Raw genomic sequence first — 17,157 nt, forward strand, 5'->3', positions numbered from 1 at the left:
GTACTCCTCTTTGAGAAACATTGCCAATTCTCACATAGACACTAGGATATTCCACAGCTAACTTAGAAAAGAAGAAACAGTAGGTACATACATATACAAATGTGCACAGAAGAAGGCTAGATATATTTCCTAGATGATGGCATGAGAGTAGCAGAGAAAAAGAATTGCACTCATTCATATGTATTTGCACTAGATTCTTTCTCTCCATTAACGCTCCATATTTCTTAAATATATGTCTAAAGAAGAACTGGAGGTGAACCCGTTCTGCCCACTTACTCTCCCTTGGCTTAAGTTAGGCTCCATGCATCATCAGGGACTTCAGAACTTCATCTTCTGGGAAGGGGGTGGTTTTGCCTTGATTTAAATAGCCAGATGGTGTCACCACCTGTTCTAAGGTCTTTATTTCTGGTTGATTCCACTAGAGCTTTTGGTACCACCTACGTGAACAGGAGAGAGAAGATAGGCAATGTGAACCTGATTAATTCCCAGCCTAACAATAGCCTTTTTAAGGTGGTTTTAAAGTATGACACGTTACTCTCTTGAAGAGAGGCTTTGCTTTGTTTGGACAATTTTCTAAAATAAACAGTGGTAAGGAATTGGTCGCAACCTTAGACCTGCTGGATCGCTCCACCTTGTTTACCTGTTTCCTATGGTCTTGCTGCAATGACCCAGAGAACTTTATCATGCTTACATGCATGCTTACATACAGTGGCTTTTCTCCCTCTCTCAATCAGAATGAGAACTGAGATGATTCCCTCTATTGCTTTCTTTTTGAGTAGTTACAACCAAATACCAGACTGAAGAGACTTGTGCTGTGTGTGTGTGTGTGTGTGTGTGTGTGTGTGTGTGTGTGTGTGTGTATGTGTTTAGAGCAAAAAAGTCAAAGTGTACTCTCTACCAAATGATCACTTATATTGATTAGGCAAAATGCAAAATATGTTAAGAGGAACATCTCTCTCTGTTGTTCTGGTGAGAGAATGAGGTATATGGTTAGGCGTACAAAAAAATGATAAATTGGTTGATTTATTGGCAAAGCTTTGAATTGAATGCATATACTATAACTTAGTTCATATATTTACTGAAGGTGTTAAAAATATCATTGTTTGTTCAGATTTACTTAGACCATTTATAAATATACACCAGGAAGTTCTGATTCTTTACTTTGTGAAACCGTACACAGGGTTTTGGAAATTGCTACCTGAAACTTAAAGTCTACCATCCTAGAACATCCAGGCCTTTTTGAAAAGCATAGCTTGACTTCATCTATTAAAGAAGCAAGCATGACAACTAGATAGGACTCATTTGAAGCTGTCTTATAAATGACTCACAGAAATACCTACTGAAGAATCTCCACAACAAAATGGACCAAAACAACCTCAGAGATGGTGCTATCAACTCATCATAGCATAATGCACCCTACTCTCCTTGATGGAGATATTATATCAATAGAACCTGCAAGCCAGAAGGCTTGGGAAATTATTTATTTATTTAGATTTTTTTCTTTTTCAGCTTACAAGTTGTACCACTATTTGGTGTCATTTTAATCAAAGTCAGAGATGAAAGGCTCTGGCTTTGCTTTGAGAACACTGACAAGTCCAAAATGTAAAGCCCAGAGTGCGTCCAACTACAGCATCGCATCAACCACACATGAATAACTGATAAGCAATCCCTGTAATGTTGTGAGTTTCTTGTTAGTAAAAGTTTGGATGTAGAATGAAAGTGACAAATGCTTATAGATGCCCAGAGAATGCTGATTCTCTGAGGTCCCTTTCATTAGAAATTAGTACTTTACCTAGTAGTTTGTAATGCCTACCATAGAACCAAGCACAGTTATGCTTTTAATTTTAATAGCTTCATCATTCACAGAAGTTCTCATTCAAAAACGGCTGCACACAGTCCTTCTTGCAGGTTACAGATCAACACATACTTATTGTTTTAAGTGACCAAATACCAACAATTAAGAGGAATTGGTGAACTGGTATTATTTGGTCCATGAGGAGATTTCTGGTCCGAAGTAACAATTGCTCTTAAAAAATACTTAAAGACTACATCAAAAAACATGTAAGAGTGAATAAGGTTGTTAAGCTCACTGAAGCTTGTCTTTTCCCAGAATCCCATTTCTCTAGAATCCAACTGGTTTTGTAGGGACCCATGACTATCTCACTAGTGTAGGTACAGAACATTTCATGCTTGAATTATTTTCTAAAAAAAAAAAAAGGCATTTTAATGTTGGTTCTCAATTTGTTCCTGTTTTGCTTTTGTTTATTCTCCAGTGTCAATGAAAAACGCATATTTTTCCATGATATTCAAGTCATTATAGTATGTTCTGATATCCCTTCCTGTCTTTTAAATTTTTAAACTATTATTTAATAAAACTGTTGGATTAACTGTGATATTTTAGTTAGGGATATTGTCACACAAGTGTGCCATTTTTATGTATTTTCTAGGGCTTTGGAAGCACTGTAAATATTTGTTAAAGCTTATTAAAGATAGTTATCTTTTAAATTTTTAAAGAAATTAATCTATTATCATTACTTTTTTTTTTAAGATTTGTTTTTGATGTGGACCTTTTTTTTTTTTTTGGTACGTGGGCCTCTCACTGCTGTGGCCTCTCCCATTGCGGAGCACAGGCTCCGGACGCGCAGGCTCAGCGGCCTGCCGCTCTGCGGCATGTGGCATCTTCCCGGACCGGGGCACGAACCCGTGTCCCCTGCATCGGCAGGCGGACTCTCAACCACTGCACCACCAGAGAAGTCCGATGTGGACCATTTTTAAAGTCTTTATTGAATTTGTTACAATATTGCTTATGTTTTATGTTTTGGTCACGAAGCATATGGGATCTTAGCTCCCTGACCAGGGATCGAACCCGCACCCCCTGCATTGGAAAGTGAAGTCTTAACCACTGGACCACCAGGGGATTCCCTATCACTACTATTTTTGAAGTAGGTTCTTGATCAACTTCCCTCTTTGTGTGTGTAGATGCTGTATCTAGAAACACAAATCTGATACCAATGTTTGCTGATGTACAAAATGTAAAATTTTCCCTAAGCTTGAAATCTGGCTTTAAAGCTATCTCCATCACGAACAGGTACAATATCTAGGGCAACAGCTGGCACTTCAGTTGCTCATGGGGGGGAAGTTCCCTCTGTTCCATATGACATGCCAGAAAATAGGATACCCAGCTATCTAACAAGCCAAACACATGTTAGTGAAGTCTGCGATCCAAGTTACTCTAAGAATTAATCCTGTGGTCTTTATACTCCTCCTTCTATCTCACTGAACAGAAACAGATCAATAATCATCCAGTAGCTGGTATGCAGAGGGCTGCACTCTGCCAAGTTTGGGGATGTTTGGTACCACATTCTGATTCATTTCCACTCAAATTATCTCCCCCAGACTTATCCAACTTACGTGATTATCTTTCCTGGGCTACTGATTTCCGATCTTTCTTTTTAATCCCTCCTGACATAACCTAGCTGTTACTGCAGGTTATTCTTTATCCAGATTTAATATCTTCATTTCAATCTTAAGATCACAGAGCCAAAGTCAGAAAGTGCGTTTTTAAATTTTCACCCTCATAAATAGATTTAAGACCTAATAATATCATATATTTCAGTGATCTTACCGGTTTCTGAAACTTCATTTCCCATTCTGTCTTATAATTTTCTAATTTTCTCCTTCACTGGTCTCATTCTCCCCAATCCCTCTGTTCTGGAAAAACTTCAAGAGTTATGTTTAGCAGCTCTAGCTATGTCTGAACATTTCTCTTTGCAATTCAAATAATCATCTTAGGCTGATTTTAACAGCCTCCTTTACTCCATTCCATCTTTTACCCTTGCTGTGTAATGTTTACTGATGAATGTCTTTCTTAACAGATCTAAGTGGTCTAGTTACCACACGGGAAGCCTAGAGGTTTGAACACTAAGTATACATTTCTCTTGGCTATTTTCCACACCTCTAAACATTCTCTTCAATGCAACAGGGCTTGTGTTTCAATGGTAACAGAAGTTATCAGAGAACACTAGTTTAGACAGCAAGCAAGCCGCACTCCAACTGTTCAAACAGCCTGACTTTTACAGTAAAAGGAAAGGCCCTGGGCCAAGACCACTGAGATGAGCAGGTATTTTTAGTTCACTTGTAGGCCAGCTCTAATGTAATTCTGAAATGTTGTCTTCAAACCAAACTCAACTTTTTCAGGGCTGTCCAAATCTGTTTTCTTTTATAGCAAGTACAAATTCTTGGAGCAAGGGAAGCATGCGTATCATTTGCAATGCTGCTGCATGTCTATGGTGTTGATGCCCGATGGCTCAAATTAGTCCACAAAACAGATGAGCGCATTGTAATTAGCTCTTGTCAAACTGTTAGAAATACAAAAACCATTTCCACTGTAATAAAAATTATGAAAAAGAAAAATCTCTCATATCATTTTCAGCCAAAATAGTTCCTGAAATGTCTGGTAGTTTAGGATTCCAGAGTTCTAAAAGAAGGCCATTTCATTTTCAGAAAAGCTTTCATTTCATTGACACGGAGATGCTGAGATGCTGTTGTTGTATTTGATGAGATTTTAAACCTCATTTCTAAAAACGACCTGTCGTAAGTGGACACATTTTGTTTAGCCACAAAGCACTGATGTATGATTCTCAACAAACACATACTTGTATTTTTTAAATTAAGATTTTTTGAACTTTTTCTATCAGTGTGTTATCATGTTTTCCTGAATAACTAAATGTTGTATTTTGTCTAAACAAAAGAGGACATTAAGGGGGCATAACAATGGGTTCAGATGGGATAACTTTGATGTTAAACTCTCATGTGATGGTCATCAGTTTCTTGTTGACAATTTACTAGAGTATTCACTGTTAGGACAGTAACACACAAGATTATTTTGCTCAGTTTTTAAGTTATTCGCAAGCTTCAGTTAGGTTCTGGAGCTCTCTGCAATTTAATGTCCTCTCAAAGAAAAATATGAGCTATTAACAGGTAGATATTTCAAAAAGGAAATTTAAATACTAACCAAAACGTGGTGTAGTCTGAGATCAGGTCAGATATAAAAAAACAAAAAAAAAAAAACAGAAAAATAATTATCCCCTTCTACTTGCCTTCAGAACTTTCTCAAAGATATCTTCAGGTAAACTTGTGGGAATGAGCAGGATGGTATAAATTAATCTGTCTTTAAAAGTAATGAAATTACCACATACAAAAGTTGATACAAAATTAGTCACAGAGCTAAAACTATAAAACGTGTAGAAGAAAACATAGGAGAAGAGTTGTGGCCATGGGCTAGGCAAAGAACTCATAGATACAATGCTAAAAACATGACCTAAATGTGTATTTAAAAAGTAGACTTCACTAAAGTTAAAAACTTTGTGCTTCAAAAGACATCATTAAGAAAATGAGAAGACAACTCACATACTGGGAGAAAAAAATGGCAAATCATTAAGCTGATAAAGGACTTGCATCCAGAGTATATGAAGAACATTTAAAATCAAATCTAAAAAAAAGTGATTAAAAAATGGACAAAGGATTTGAATAGACATTTTACCAGTGAAAACACATGAATGTCTAATAAGCCCATGAAGAGAGGCTCAACATCATTAGTCACTAGAGAAATGTAAATTAAACCACAATGAGAAACTGCTTCACACCTGCTAGACTGGTTATAATCAAGGCAGAAAGTACTAAATTGTGAAAGTATAGAGAAACTAGAACTCTCATACATTGCTGGTGAGAATGTAAAATGGTACAATCACTTTGGAAAATAGTTTGGTAGTTTCTTAAAAAGGTAAACACACATAAACTTAACATATGAACCAACAATTCAACTCCGAGTTACCGACCCAAGAGAAATGAAGACATATGCCCACATAAAGTCTTGTCTATGAATGCTCATTTACAGTAGCATTATTCATGATACCCTCAAGTGCAAACAACCCAATTGTTAATCAGCTGGTGAATAGATAATCAAAATGTACTATATCCATACAGTGGAATACTACAACAATAAAAAGAAGGCACTCCTGACACAATCTGTCATGGATTCAGAATCACTGTGCTAAATGAAAGAAGTCAGAAAGAAGTAAAGGACTACATTTGTATCATTCCATTTATGTGAAATGTCCAGAAAGGCAAATCACTAGAGATTGAAAACAGACTAGTGGTTGCTAGGGGCTGATGGTGGGAGTGACTGTAGTTGGCACGAGGGGTCACACAGCTCTGTAAATTTACTAAAAATCAGTGAATCATACACTTAAAATGGGTAAATTTTATGGCATATAAATTATACTTCAGTAAAGTTGTTTAAAATAAAAAGTGATAATTTCTGTGGAGGTAAATTCCAATCCAAAGAACTGAGAGAAACTAGGCCAAGGCAATGAATGATCATAGCTCTTGGATGTAGCTTGCCAACACTCTCAAAATATTTAAAATGCTAGTTGATGACACCATCTACATGATGGTTCTTCTAACAGTTGCTGCTCCTTTGAGTTCAGAGAAGTTCCACAAAGGCTATTAAGGAATAGCTAAAGCTAACATCAGCATCAATGATTGCTAATTATAATTGGAAAACCAAGGTCCTAGAGGCAGGTGATGAAAAATGGTAATAAAATGCTTCCAACCTTAAGGTGAGACTATTACGCAATGAGTTTTAAATTCCCATGAAAAATATGACCCATTTTGAAAAGAAAATGTTGAATTCCCTACCCTGTGAATAAGAAATGGCTCAAAGGATGACCAAAAAATGCTGAGGAAAACTCGGTCAGAGAAGATAGGGAAAAAAAGGAAGGAAGGAAGGAAGGATAGCTTACAGAACAGGCTGAAAGAAAAAAAATCAGATAAAGCAAAACGGAAGCAAATCTTAGTACAGGAAAATGAGGATAGAGCATACAAGGTCACCTTCCCTGCCCAGAAGAAAGCATTACTGCATAAATATGACAATGTTTTCTTACTCTGTAATCGTGCTGGGGAGCTCTTTTAATTTGGACCAAGAGACTTCGGTTTTCATTTGAATTCCTCAGTGATGTCTATTACCAAGTTACCTATAGTACCACCTATCAGGAAATAAAACTTTTCACCCCCACTTCCATCCACAAAAATAGCAGGAAAACATTAGGAGGGATTCGTTTTATTTTTCTGGTCAGCAACAGTCAGCAGCTCCCTTTGGTTGGTTGGGTTTGTTTTTCTCAGTATATTACATCAAGAAAATAGAAAGGAAAACTGCTGAACACAGCAGGAAGAGTGAAATAAATCTGAAAACTGCTTCCCGCTGTTTTTATTCCAGCACTTCGAAAACTCTGGGCTAATCCTGTATTTTCCTATACTGCTGCGTACATTTCTTAGATTTTTTTTCACGATAAAGCTTAATACGTGTGTTTGTAAGTTAACTAAATTATAGCAAGCATGGAGAAGCGGGTGAGCCCTGGCAGATTTCCCATTGTTTTCACAGCCATTTTCTCTATCAATTGCTGCAATCTACACTGGCTCCCTGTTCTGCTGTCACTGCTGCAGAGCTATTGTATCTCCCAGGGCGACAGGTGTGGCTTTGTCCTCTAAGTGCATGACACTGGGCAGAAACCAGCTCACCTTTCACAAGTTCACTGTTGTGGCAACATCACACTTCTTTCATTGACGTGGTTGCCTTTCAGACATGTTTGACCACACTGTGCAGAAGTGCTCATCACCTTTCTCACTCTAATAAAGACATCGACTTAGTGGCATCTCTGGGTTCACCGTTTACTGGTGTAATAAGCGAGAGTGACATGTTTCCTCTTCTCTAGCTCTGGCTCAATCTTTTTTTTTTTTAAAGGAACATTTATTTATTTATTGGCTGCTTTGGTCTTTGTGGTGCACACAGTCTTTCCCTAGTTGCGGCGAGCGGGAGCTACTCTTCGTTGTGGTGCGTGGGCTTCTCATTGAGGTGGCTTCTCTTGTTGTGAAGCACAGGCTCTAGGCGCGCGGGCTTCAGTAGTTGTGGCATGCGGGCTCAGCAGTTGTGGCTCGCGGGCTCTAGAGTGCAGGCTCAGTAGTTGTGGCACATGGGCTTAGTTGCTCTGCGTCATGTGGGATCTTCCCAGACCAGGGATCAAACCCGTGCCCCCTGCACTGGCTGGCGGATTCTTAAGCACTGTGCCCCAAGGAAGTATTAGCTCAATCTTGAGGAGGCAGGGAGAGGTGTACAGTTTCTAAATATCAACTAGAAAAGAGCACCTCATTGTAAATTACAGCAAAAAGTAAATGGATTGGGGTTGGTGTCAAAGAGAGGGCAATATACTCCCTAGAAACAAAACACAGATCATAATATCTATCATGGAATTTTCTGGATTGGATATATGGCTTTGTTTCTTTCTCTCTTATGACTGACCTATGCAAAATAAAGCGTAACTGGCATACAGCTAGAGAGGCAGAGCCTAAAAAGGAACACTGTGAAAAGGTAAAATAAAAAGGGCTTAAAAAATGTTTTCTAAGATTTTTCCCATAAAACAATTAAGCCTGTTTTCTTTTTCTATTGTGAAACTTTATAGATAATGAGAGCCCCAAATCAGCTAAAACACTTTAGTGTTCAGGGTAAAAGAGGTTATGTATGAATACACTTACCAAGCTATAATACAACATGAATTGTTTGTGTATATGGATATAACATAAGATGTGTGTATATAAATTTATATCTATACTGTATCTATATCTATCGATACTTTTATTCATCCATCCCATGGGAAGTATGTAACTTAAATATTAAGTGATTATTTATGGGACCCTCTCCCTCAACTGTAGAATAGAAATATCAATTCAATTATAACATGAAAGTTCATTAAATGCCATTAATGATATAGTTTATCTCACTTCTAAGGAAATAATTTTACACGGGATATATATTGATATAGTACTGTTAATATATTAAGGAACTTTATTATTTTGAAACCTCAACTGGAATTGAAAATGAAGCCTGCTTCAAATAATTATAATTAAATAAAATTATTACCATCTGTATTAGCCATAATTTTTTAACGTCTACTTTACTATCTTATTTCCAGAAATAAGGTGGTAATATTTGAAGGATTTTAAACAATTTTCGTAGCCTCTCTTCAAGATCACATGAAAAGATCCTAAAAATATATTTTTAAAGCTTGTTAGGGGCTTCCCTGGTGGTGCAGTGGTTGAGAATCTGCCTGCTAATGCAGGGGACATGGGTTCGAGCCCTGGTCTGGGAGGATCCCACATGCCGCGGAGCAACTAGGCTCGTGAGCCACAACTACTGAGCCTGCGCGTCTGGAGCCTGTGCTCCGCAACAAGAGAGGCCGCGACAGTGAGAGGCCCACGCACCGCGATGAAGAGTGGCCCCTGCTTGCCACAGATAGAGACAGCCCTCGCACAGAAACGAAGACCGAACACAGCAGAAATAAATTAATTAATTAATAAACTCCTACCCCCAACATCTAAAAAAAAAGCTTGTTAAATGTAAAAGAATATTTTTATATTATGTGATTTAAAGTCATCATTTTATTAATGTTTTTAGAACTCTCCCTTCCCATTTTAAGATCCATTTAAAAGACTGTGTTAAAGATAAAGGTGTCAAAGATAAGAAAATGATAATCAGTACCAGAAACCTGTAACAGAGAAATCCTATACCTTGCTGAAAACCTCTTATCTTCTCACATCTTCAAGAGTCACCCAGTGCTTCAGCACAGCTAAAATATACCTGGGGACTTCCCTGGTGGTGCAGTGGTTAAGAATCCTCCTGCCATTGCAGGGGACACGGGTTCGATCCTAGGTCCGGGAAGATCCCACATGCCACGGAGCAACTAAGCCCATGTGCCACAACTACTGAAGCCCGTGCACCTAGAGTCTATGCTCTGCAACAAGAGAAGCCCTCAATGAGAAGCCCGCACACTGCAATGAAGAGTAGTCCCTGCTCGCCGCAACTAGAAAAAGACCGTTTGCGCCAACAAAGACCCAATGCAGCCAAAAATAAAATTAAATTAAAAAAATTTTTTTTAAATAAATAGAATAAAATATGCCTGGCCTATCACACAGAAGCAGTTGAAACTTGCTACATTATAACCTTTCAATTCCACTCCTTTTTGACAATTACATGAGTCCTAGTCCCCTGATACACTGGTGACCTAAAAAATGTAGTGTTGTTGTTGTTTTTTTTTTTTTTGGTTTTGGTTGTTGCTTTTGTTGTCGTTTCTTCTGTTTTACTTCAGCCTCAATTATAGGTAAATTTTAGTCATATGAGTCTGACTTGATCTGCAATACAAGAAAGTTAGTGTGGGAGGGAGTGTGGGAAGGCATCATGCCTCACCCAAAATCAGTTAATCAGTTTATTATTTATAGGTAGTAGTTCCTAGTCCTATAACTGTTGGTTTAAATATATGTTAATTACTGCCTTCTTTAGGAACCATTGGGCCATCCAACACTGCTCTATAGTTGACACCTCTTGTTTCTTTATTCAGTGCCCTGAACTTCCTTATGCAAACCCTCTACCACTCTCAGTTGATGGTTTTTGACTCACCTCTGGCTGCAGAAGGATGGACATTTGACTCAAACCTGGTCATGAGAGCAGTACCTGCTCCTGGTCATAGTGATTGGTTCAAGTATGGGCCAATCAGAACAAGTGAGACTGAACTCTGGGTCTCTGGGCCTATTGAAAAAGAGAGTCTTTTTTTCCTTACCAAAAGCTAGAAGAATGTAGACCTGGGGGTGTTGATTGCCACTTAGGAGAAGTCTTGCCTAAGATCAATGCTAACACAGTGAACACTAAGGCAAGAAATGGCCGGAAACTGAGTTCTGATTGAATCATTGAAGCCCCCAGATCCAGACATGTCTGGAAGCATAATTTGGCCTCTCACACATACACATCCACATACAAAAGAAGATAGAAAGGACAATTCAGACATTTTGATGAAATTCTTACAGCTTTTGAAAAATTTAGAATTCACCCACCACCCCTGGCCCCCACCAGACTGACCTAACTAGAATCTCTGGCAGGAGGGCCCTAGAATCTATATTTTTCATTATTCCCTCAGTGTTTCTGGTGATCAGCTAATTTAGGGAACTACTATGGGCATTCATCAACGCTTCTCACTCCTGTTCCAACACCATCAACGGGCCACATGAAGTTCACCTAATGCCCCAGAGGCTTCCCAGAGAACAGACTACAAAATAGAGTAGGTTGAGGGCCATGGTAATTTTCTTCCTGGTAGTTGTCATGCCACCACCCCTTTTCTCCTCCAGTTAAGAGAACAGACGGCAGTTATGTGGGAGAGACTTTAATGAGAGGAGGTCTCTTTTCTTCCTTCTTCTCAACAGGTTCCTGATAAAGCAGTCTCTAATCCGTGTGTAATCTGGAATATGTGGGGCTTACTCTCCTGATCTGTTTGACTCTGACTGGTGAGAAAAGTAGGATGACCAGATAAAATATAACTTGAAAGTGGGTACCCAAATTCCATTTTTCTCATTGTCTTAGAAAATTCAGGTGGCCTGAATGGAAGGAACTAAGTTTGTCTGTTAGATCTTAGAACTCAGGGCAGGGGATTATTTGGGGGACATAGTCTCCTGAGGTTTGGAGTGAGATCTCACTCGACTGGCTGGGTTTCTTTTCCCCCATTTTATAAAGCAAGAGAAATTACTCCAAATTTACCCTCCGGTGTTTCTAACTTGCTTCCAATAACACTGTTCTCATAGTGCCGTTGTTTAGAAAGGTTGAGATTAACAAACACTTCTGAGAAGATTTCCTGCCTTCAGATCTACTTAACAGGGGTTCCAGTTCCTGCAGGTTTGTTCACCTATGTCAGCCCTAAGGGTAGCCAACAGGCCCAGTATGGCCATCCCACTAAAAAGAGGGACCTTTTTATATCATTATTATCAAATTTATTGACCTTTTTATATCATTGGACATTCTGGGCTAGTTTTCCCCATAAAAATTTGCAAGTCTACCTTCTCAGGCCAAAATTTTGTCTAATTAGCAGGCAGATTCTAGGGACAGCATTCTACCACTGAATAGAAAAGTGACCACAAACCATGTGCTTTCAGAAAGCTCATCCTAATATTTTTCAAAATGGACAGGAATTCACTGTGAAGAAGCTGCATGAGGTCCTCTGGGTCTCCAAAAATTAGTGATCCTATAGAACCTGTCCCTTTGTGTTACCTTGAGTTGGGTTTTATGGGCAAGTTGTCTTGACGGAAAGGAATTTCCAGTGAGATGAAACAAGATGTGTTCTACCCTCTTTCACAGCGGCCCACACTTTCTTCTTTTTAACTTGTACCTTAATGACTTGTTATCTCTTGACTGAGCTAGATGCAGAGTGTGAAGAGAAGAGAGAAAAAGCGTTTCCTAAAGTATTGATGTCATGGTGTTATTGTCACAAAATAGGTGTGAGCTTAAAAAACAAATAGTCTACCATTTACTCAGTATTGAAAAAATGGTGTTAAGATTAATCATCTTAAAACCCAAATAATTACTTTTGGCAGATACTCTGTAACACTTAGCTCACTTACGCTAACCCCTCTGAACAGGATTCCATCATCTAAGGGTAGCAAGTTTTGGTTGAGGACTCATAGGAAGTTAACAGGTAAGCTCTTCTGTGGGTGCTCTAATGGACCTTCCTGATGTCTATGGCAATGGGAGTTTCATTAACACTCTCTTTAACATTTTTGCAGGCTAAAATAATCACAGTCATGCTCTTTGGCATAGAATTTTGAGGTTTGTGAGAAAAATCTTGTCCCATTCTCAGCCCATGTCCATGTGGAGGCGAGGTGGCATTTCACAGACGTATGTTTTGGTTAGGCTTCTCAACTTTTAAAAGAGTTGTCAACTGTACTCCCATCTCAGCTGAGGCTTAAAGCATGGTCTGTCCCTAATTGGCAACAGAATATTTGCACTCCAAGTACTTGTCAAAAGAGGATAACACTGAATGCTTGCTGCCCAGTGCCTATCAAAAATCAGTCATAGGAAATCGTATTTATGGAAGGTTGCCTGAAGGACATATATTCCCTTTTAGATATTCTAAATTTTATTTTTGGATTTAGCCAAACCATTTGAGAGTAACATACTTAAACCCCATGGCTACGCCACTTCAAAATAACAGTTATCATTTGTGGTTATGTACCTAGCACTGAACTAGGTGCTTTTCATGCACTTGGAATAATCTTTGAAATAATTGTGCAAAACAAGGGTGAATATCTGCTTTCTAGAGGAGGAGGAAACAATCCTGGCACCATCAAACCGCTTGTTCAAGACCACCCAGCAAGTAAACAGCAGAATCACAATTCAAACCAAAGTCTGTCTGGCTCCAAATTTCATGCCCTGTATACAGAGCTGCCGTTGTTTAACTGAATTGCATTTTGGTGCTGCAGCAGCCCCTACTGAGGGCAAGTATAAGACAGAATTCTATGAAGCACAGCATCGTATTTAACTCTGGAGATTTTGTTCACGTTATACATTGTCAACTTGATGCAGGCTCTTGAATAAGAATTTCTAAGTACTGGAAATAGTTGGACTTTCACTGAGTAACTAATAGGCTTCATAAAATACTAAGAAGATTGGGAATCATGTAACTAGTAGTTTTCCCCTTAATCTGCTTTCTGGGAAGCCCAGATTCCAAGTTTTGACCTTCCTCTATCTAGTACTTGAGCTATGAATTTTATGTGCTACCTTCACCACTAGCATCATCTTACTTATATTCCGACTCTGCAGTCATCGGTGTGATTCCTTTACTTACACATTAACTTGCTATAGTGCATGTATTTTTGTAATTCACTTCCATTATTTTCCTGGAATCAGACAGAATATAATCAAACCCAAATAAGAAGTCTGTACCTATTAAGCATTTAGTCTCAGGGCCCGTGCTAAGTGGAATATTTTCTTTTTTAATCTTTATTGTAATTGTAAACTAGATTATATTATTAGCCCCATTTTACAGATGAAGAAAATGAGGTTCAGAGAGGTTAAGTAAAATGTCCAAAGTCATACAGCAGAGCCAGATTTCTGGCCGACTCCAGAATCTGAACTACTAACCACTATGCTGTACCTCTTCAGCTCCACATCATGGTCAGTTAATAAGCATAGATGGGCACAGTAGAATGGGAATAAAAGGATACATAAGAGAAAGGAAAAAGAAAAGACGGGGAAAAGGTGCCCTAAAGAGAAGAAAAGGAACAAGTAAAAATAGATGAAAAGTCAGGTAGAGAAAAGAATGAAAGTTAATAGAGAAGAGGAAGAACATGGGACAGAGATGGAATGTGTTCACAACCGGGCCTCCAAAGTGTATAATCGTGTGAACTGTCAGAATGACTTTTTCTTGACATTTCAGCCACAAGTATTATCAACGCACGAGTACCAACTCTTCACTATAAACTTCTATATGTAAACTTCACTATACACTTCTGTATCTCTTCTTGTCTGAAACACTCCTTTGCCAAAGTATATGCTATCCTCTATTGTTATTTATCCCATTTTGTGTTTCGGCTCTCAACCTAGATTCTGTCACTTGGTGGAGAATGGGGCCATACTCTTTATGGCACTGACCTAGCAGAGGCAGCATTCATGATGTTTCATAATGTTGATTTCCAGGAAAGAGCCTGGTATTTTTTTTCACTCCAAATAAATTCTTGTCTGTTGCCATCGATACGCATAAAAGATTTATGCACACACACATAAAAACAAACCCCAAATCAAACTCCTTTGTTTTTCTGACCCCAGACCAAGAAAATATCACTTTTTAGTGTCTTTCCACAGCCAGGGATATAAAAGGTGAATGTGGAAAAAAAAAAATCACTCTTGAAAAGTACAGCGATTTACATGGGGTTGTATACATCAGAATAAGTTATCCCTGGAATATGAATTAATAATGAACCCTCCAGAACACTTTAAAAGTAGACCTTGCTATATTAGAAAACGGCTTCCTTGTTTTTACTTTCAAATTTAAGATTTATTTTTAAAATGAAGGTTTCTTTTCCCATGAAATTTTAATGGATCTGCTATAGATTAAGGAATGATATGGATTTTAAAAGTTCACATTGGAACCACCTAGGTGTCTGTGACTGTACCATTGGAAATACCTACGAGATTAATATCTGTCATACTGATAGTCTTTGAGAGAGTTAGTCTATGTAGCTGCCGAATTCCGTAGGTCCTATTTGGATTCGACATTCCGAAAACGAGAACTTCCTTGAGTTCTTAATTTTTTAGATCAAATCTAGGTTTTTTTTTTTTTTTTTTTTTTTTTTTTTTTTGCGGTACGCGGGCCCCTCACTGTTGTGGCCTCTCCCGTTGCGGAGCACAGGCTCCGGACGCGCAGGTTCAGCGGCCATGGCTCACGGGCCCAGCCGCTCCGCGGCATGTGGGATCTTCCCGAACCGGGGGCACGAACCCGTGTCCCCTGCATTGGCAGGCAGACTCTCAACCACTGCGCCACCAGGGAAGCCCCAAATCTAGGTTTTGCTAAGTTGGTTCCTTTTGGAAGAAATATGTAAGGTGGGGTGCACATTCCTCATGTTTCTACATGGAAACCCTACCTCACCGTCACATTCTTGGCATCTCTCCTTAGTCTTATCTCCAGTGAAGAGATTTCTAAACCCAGACAAGTTGGGTCATTTGTAAATTGCACTGATTCATTAACAAAATGAGAGAAACTACAGGATAGTGAAGCAAGCCCTGGATTTGGCCCCAGGTTTAGCCCCAAATCCACCACCCATGAAGTGGGCCACTCTGGGCAAACCATGGCCCAACCAATCATGAAAGATTGTTTTGAAGATAATGCATGTGAATATGCTTTGTAGATGGTAAAACATTAACAAATGAAAGATAATTATATCCAGATTCTGGTCCATATCTAGATATAAATAAAGGAGACTCTGGATTTTCATTCTGCTGCTGCCGATTAGTTAACATTTATTGAGTGATGTGAGATTATGCCAGAACACATGGTACCATACATGTCTTCTAAAACTGTCGGCTACTGAAATGCAGGGTCATATTAAGAACTCAACACCAGTGTTAGGGAGACAGTGAGCATGGCCAGTGGACCGAAGATGGAGAATTAAGTTGATAAGTGGGAATGCCAAGAAAAATTCTAACTACTATTGGATTACGGGGTAACGTAGTTCAGAGTTGATGACGCTAAGCCAAGGATACTCCTGACAAGGCAAAATGGACCTTCATATTATATTCCAGTTCCTTCAATTTTTCATCGCTAGGTATCCAACAAGAGCCTCCAAACCACTGTTGTAAGCTTCCAACTTACAACAAATTATAAAGCATTTATTTTGTCTTTCGTAACCATAGGCAAATAAAAATGTGTTAACAAAGACTTTTTATAACACTCCTGTTTAGTTTTTAAACTACTAAATTTAATGCCAGAAATAATCTTTGAATGTCCTTTAAAGGTACACCGAAAACTTTCTTCTCACAGCCGAGAGACACCTGACATTTTAGCCATTAAGCGTGGTGTTCCACCTTGTCTACAGGATCCATTTTTACGAGTCAAAGGTGCTTAAATAAGGATCTTTGTGTACTGTGGTTAACCTAAGCTTTAATGAGTTTTCTTTTAAATGCTCTTTACAAATTGAACTCAAGTTAAGATGTTTCAGAGGGCAAATGCCCACAATGATTTCACGGGAAGGATATACACATTTTCTGGTGGCAAATATTCAGGTATTCAATTCTTTCAAATAATAAAAAGGATGAGAAGAAATGTGTTAATGCCAATAATATTCAGGCTAGAGAGAAGGGAAGAAGGAAAGTTCTAAGGAAGAAACACTTCTATGGAATCTTTTACTGAGCAAGTAGCAGCCTAGGACAATTTCTTTAATGAACCTACTGATGTTTGATTAGGGTATTAAAAGATTTCTTTAAAAATGGGGCAATCCCAAGGGTTCTGCCGTTTCTGTGATATCCTTAATTAATTCTACTTTGAGTTCATTATTTAACAACTGCTTCAGGAAAATAAAAGGTCTGCCTCTCTTTAGACAAATGTTTGGGAGTTATTTTATCATGCAGTCCCTCCTTGCATAAGCTATTTCTTCTAAACGAGATTAAGAGAAGATACAGTGAGAAGCTACTTACGTTACCAAAGGAGTGAGAGAAGTTATCCAGTTCTGCCTTGACTTTCTTAGTGTAGGGAAGAAAGTCTGCAAGTAATCACCATGCCCTTACCAAGCACA

At 38.6% G+C, this 17,157-nt stretch overlaps 1 protein-coding gene across 14 annotated transcripts in view; it reads right to left on the reverse strand.

Annotated features, from left to right (window-relative positions):
* Positions 1-17,157, reverse strand: part of MCTP1 (multiple C2 and transmembrane domain containing 1) — a 541,379-nt gene that overhangs the window by 112,250 nt on the left and 411,972 nt on the right. Inside the window, exon 18 of one of the 14 annotated variants that reach the window (XR_010942042.1) lies at positions 277-437. The exons of the other annotated variants lie outside the window; for them this stretch is intronic. The gene's annotated coding sequence lies outside the window, so the exon portion shown is untranslated. The remainder of the gene's footprint in view (positions 1-276; positions 438-17,157) is intronic. 14 annotated transcript variants of the gene reach the window in all.

Source organism: Pseudorca crassidens, chromosome 3 (assembly GCF_039906515.1).
Source record: "Pseudorca crassidens isolate mPseCra1 chromosome 3, mPseCra1.hap1, whole genome shotgun sequence".
Taxonomy (NCBI): Eukaryota; Metazoa; Chordata; class Mammalia; order Artiodactyla; family Delphinidae; genus Pseudorca; species Pseudorca crassidens.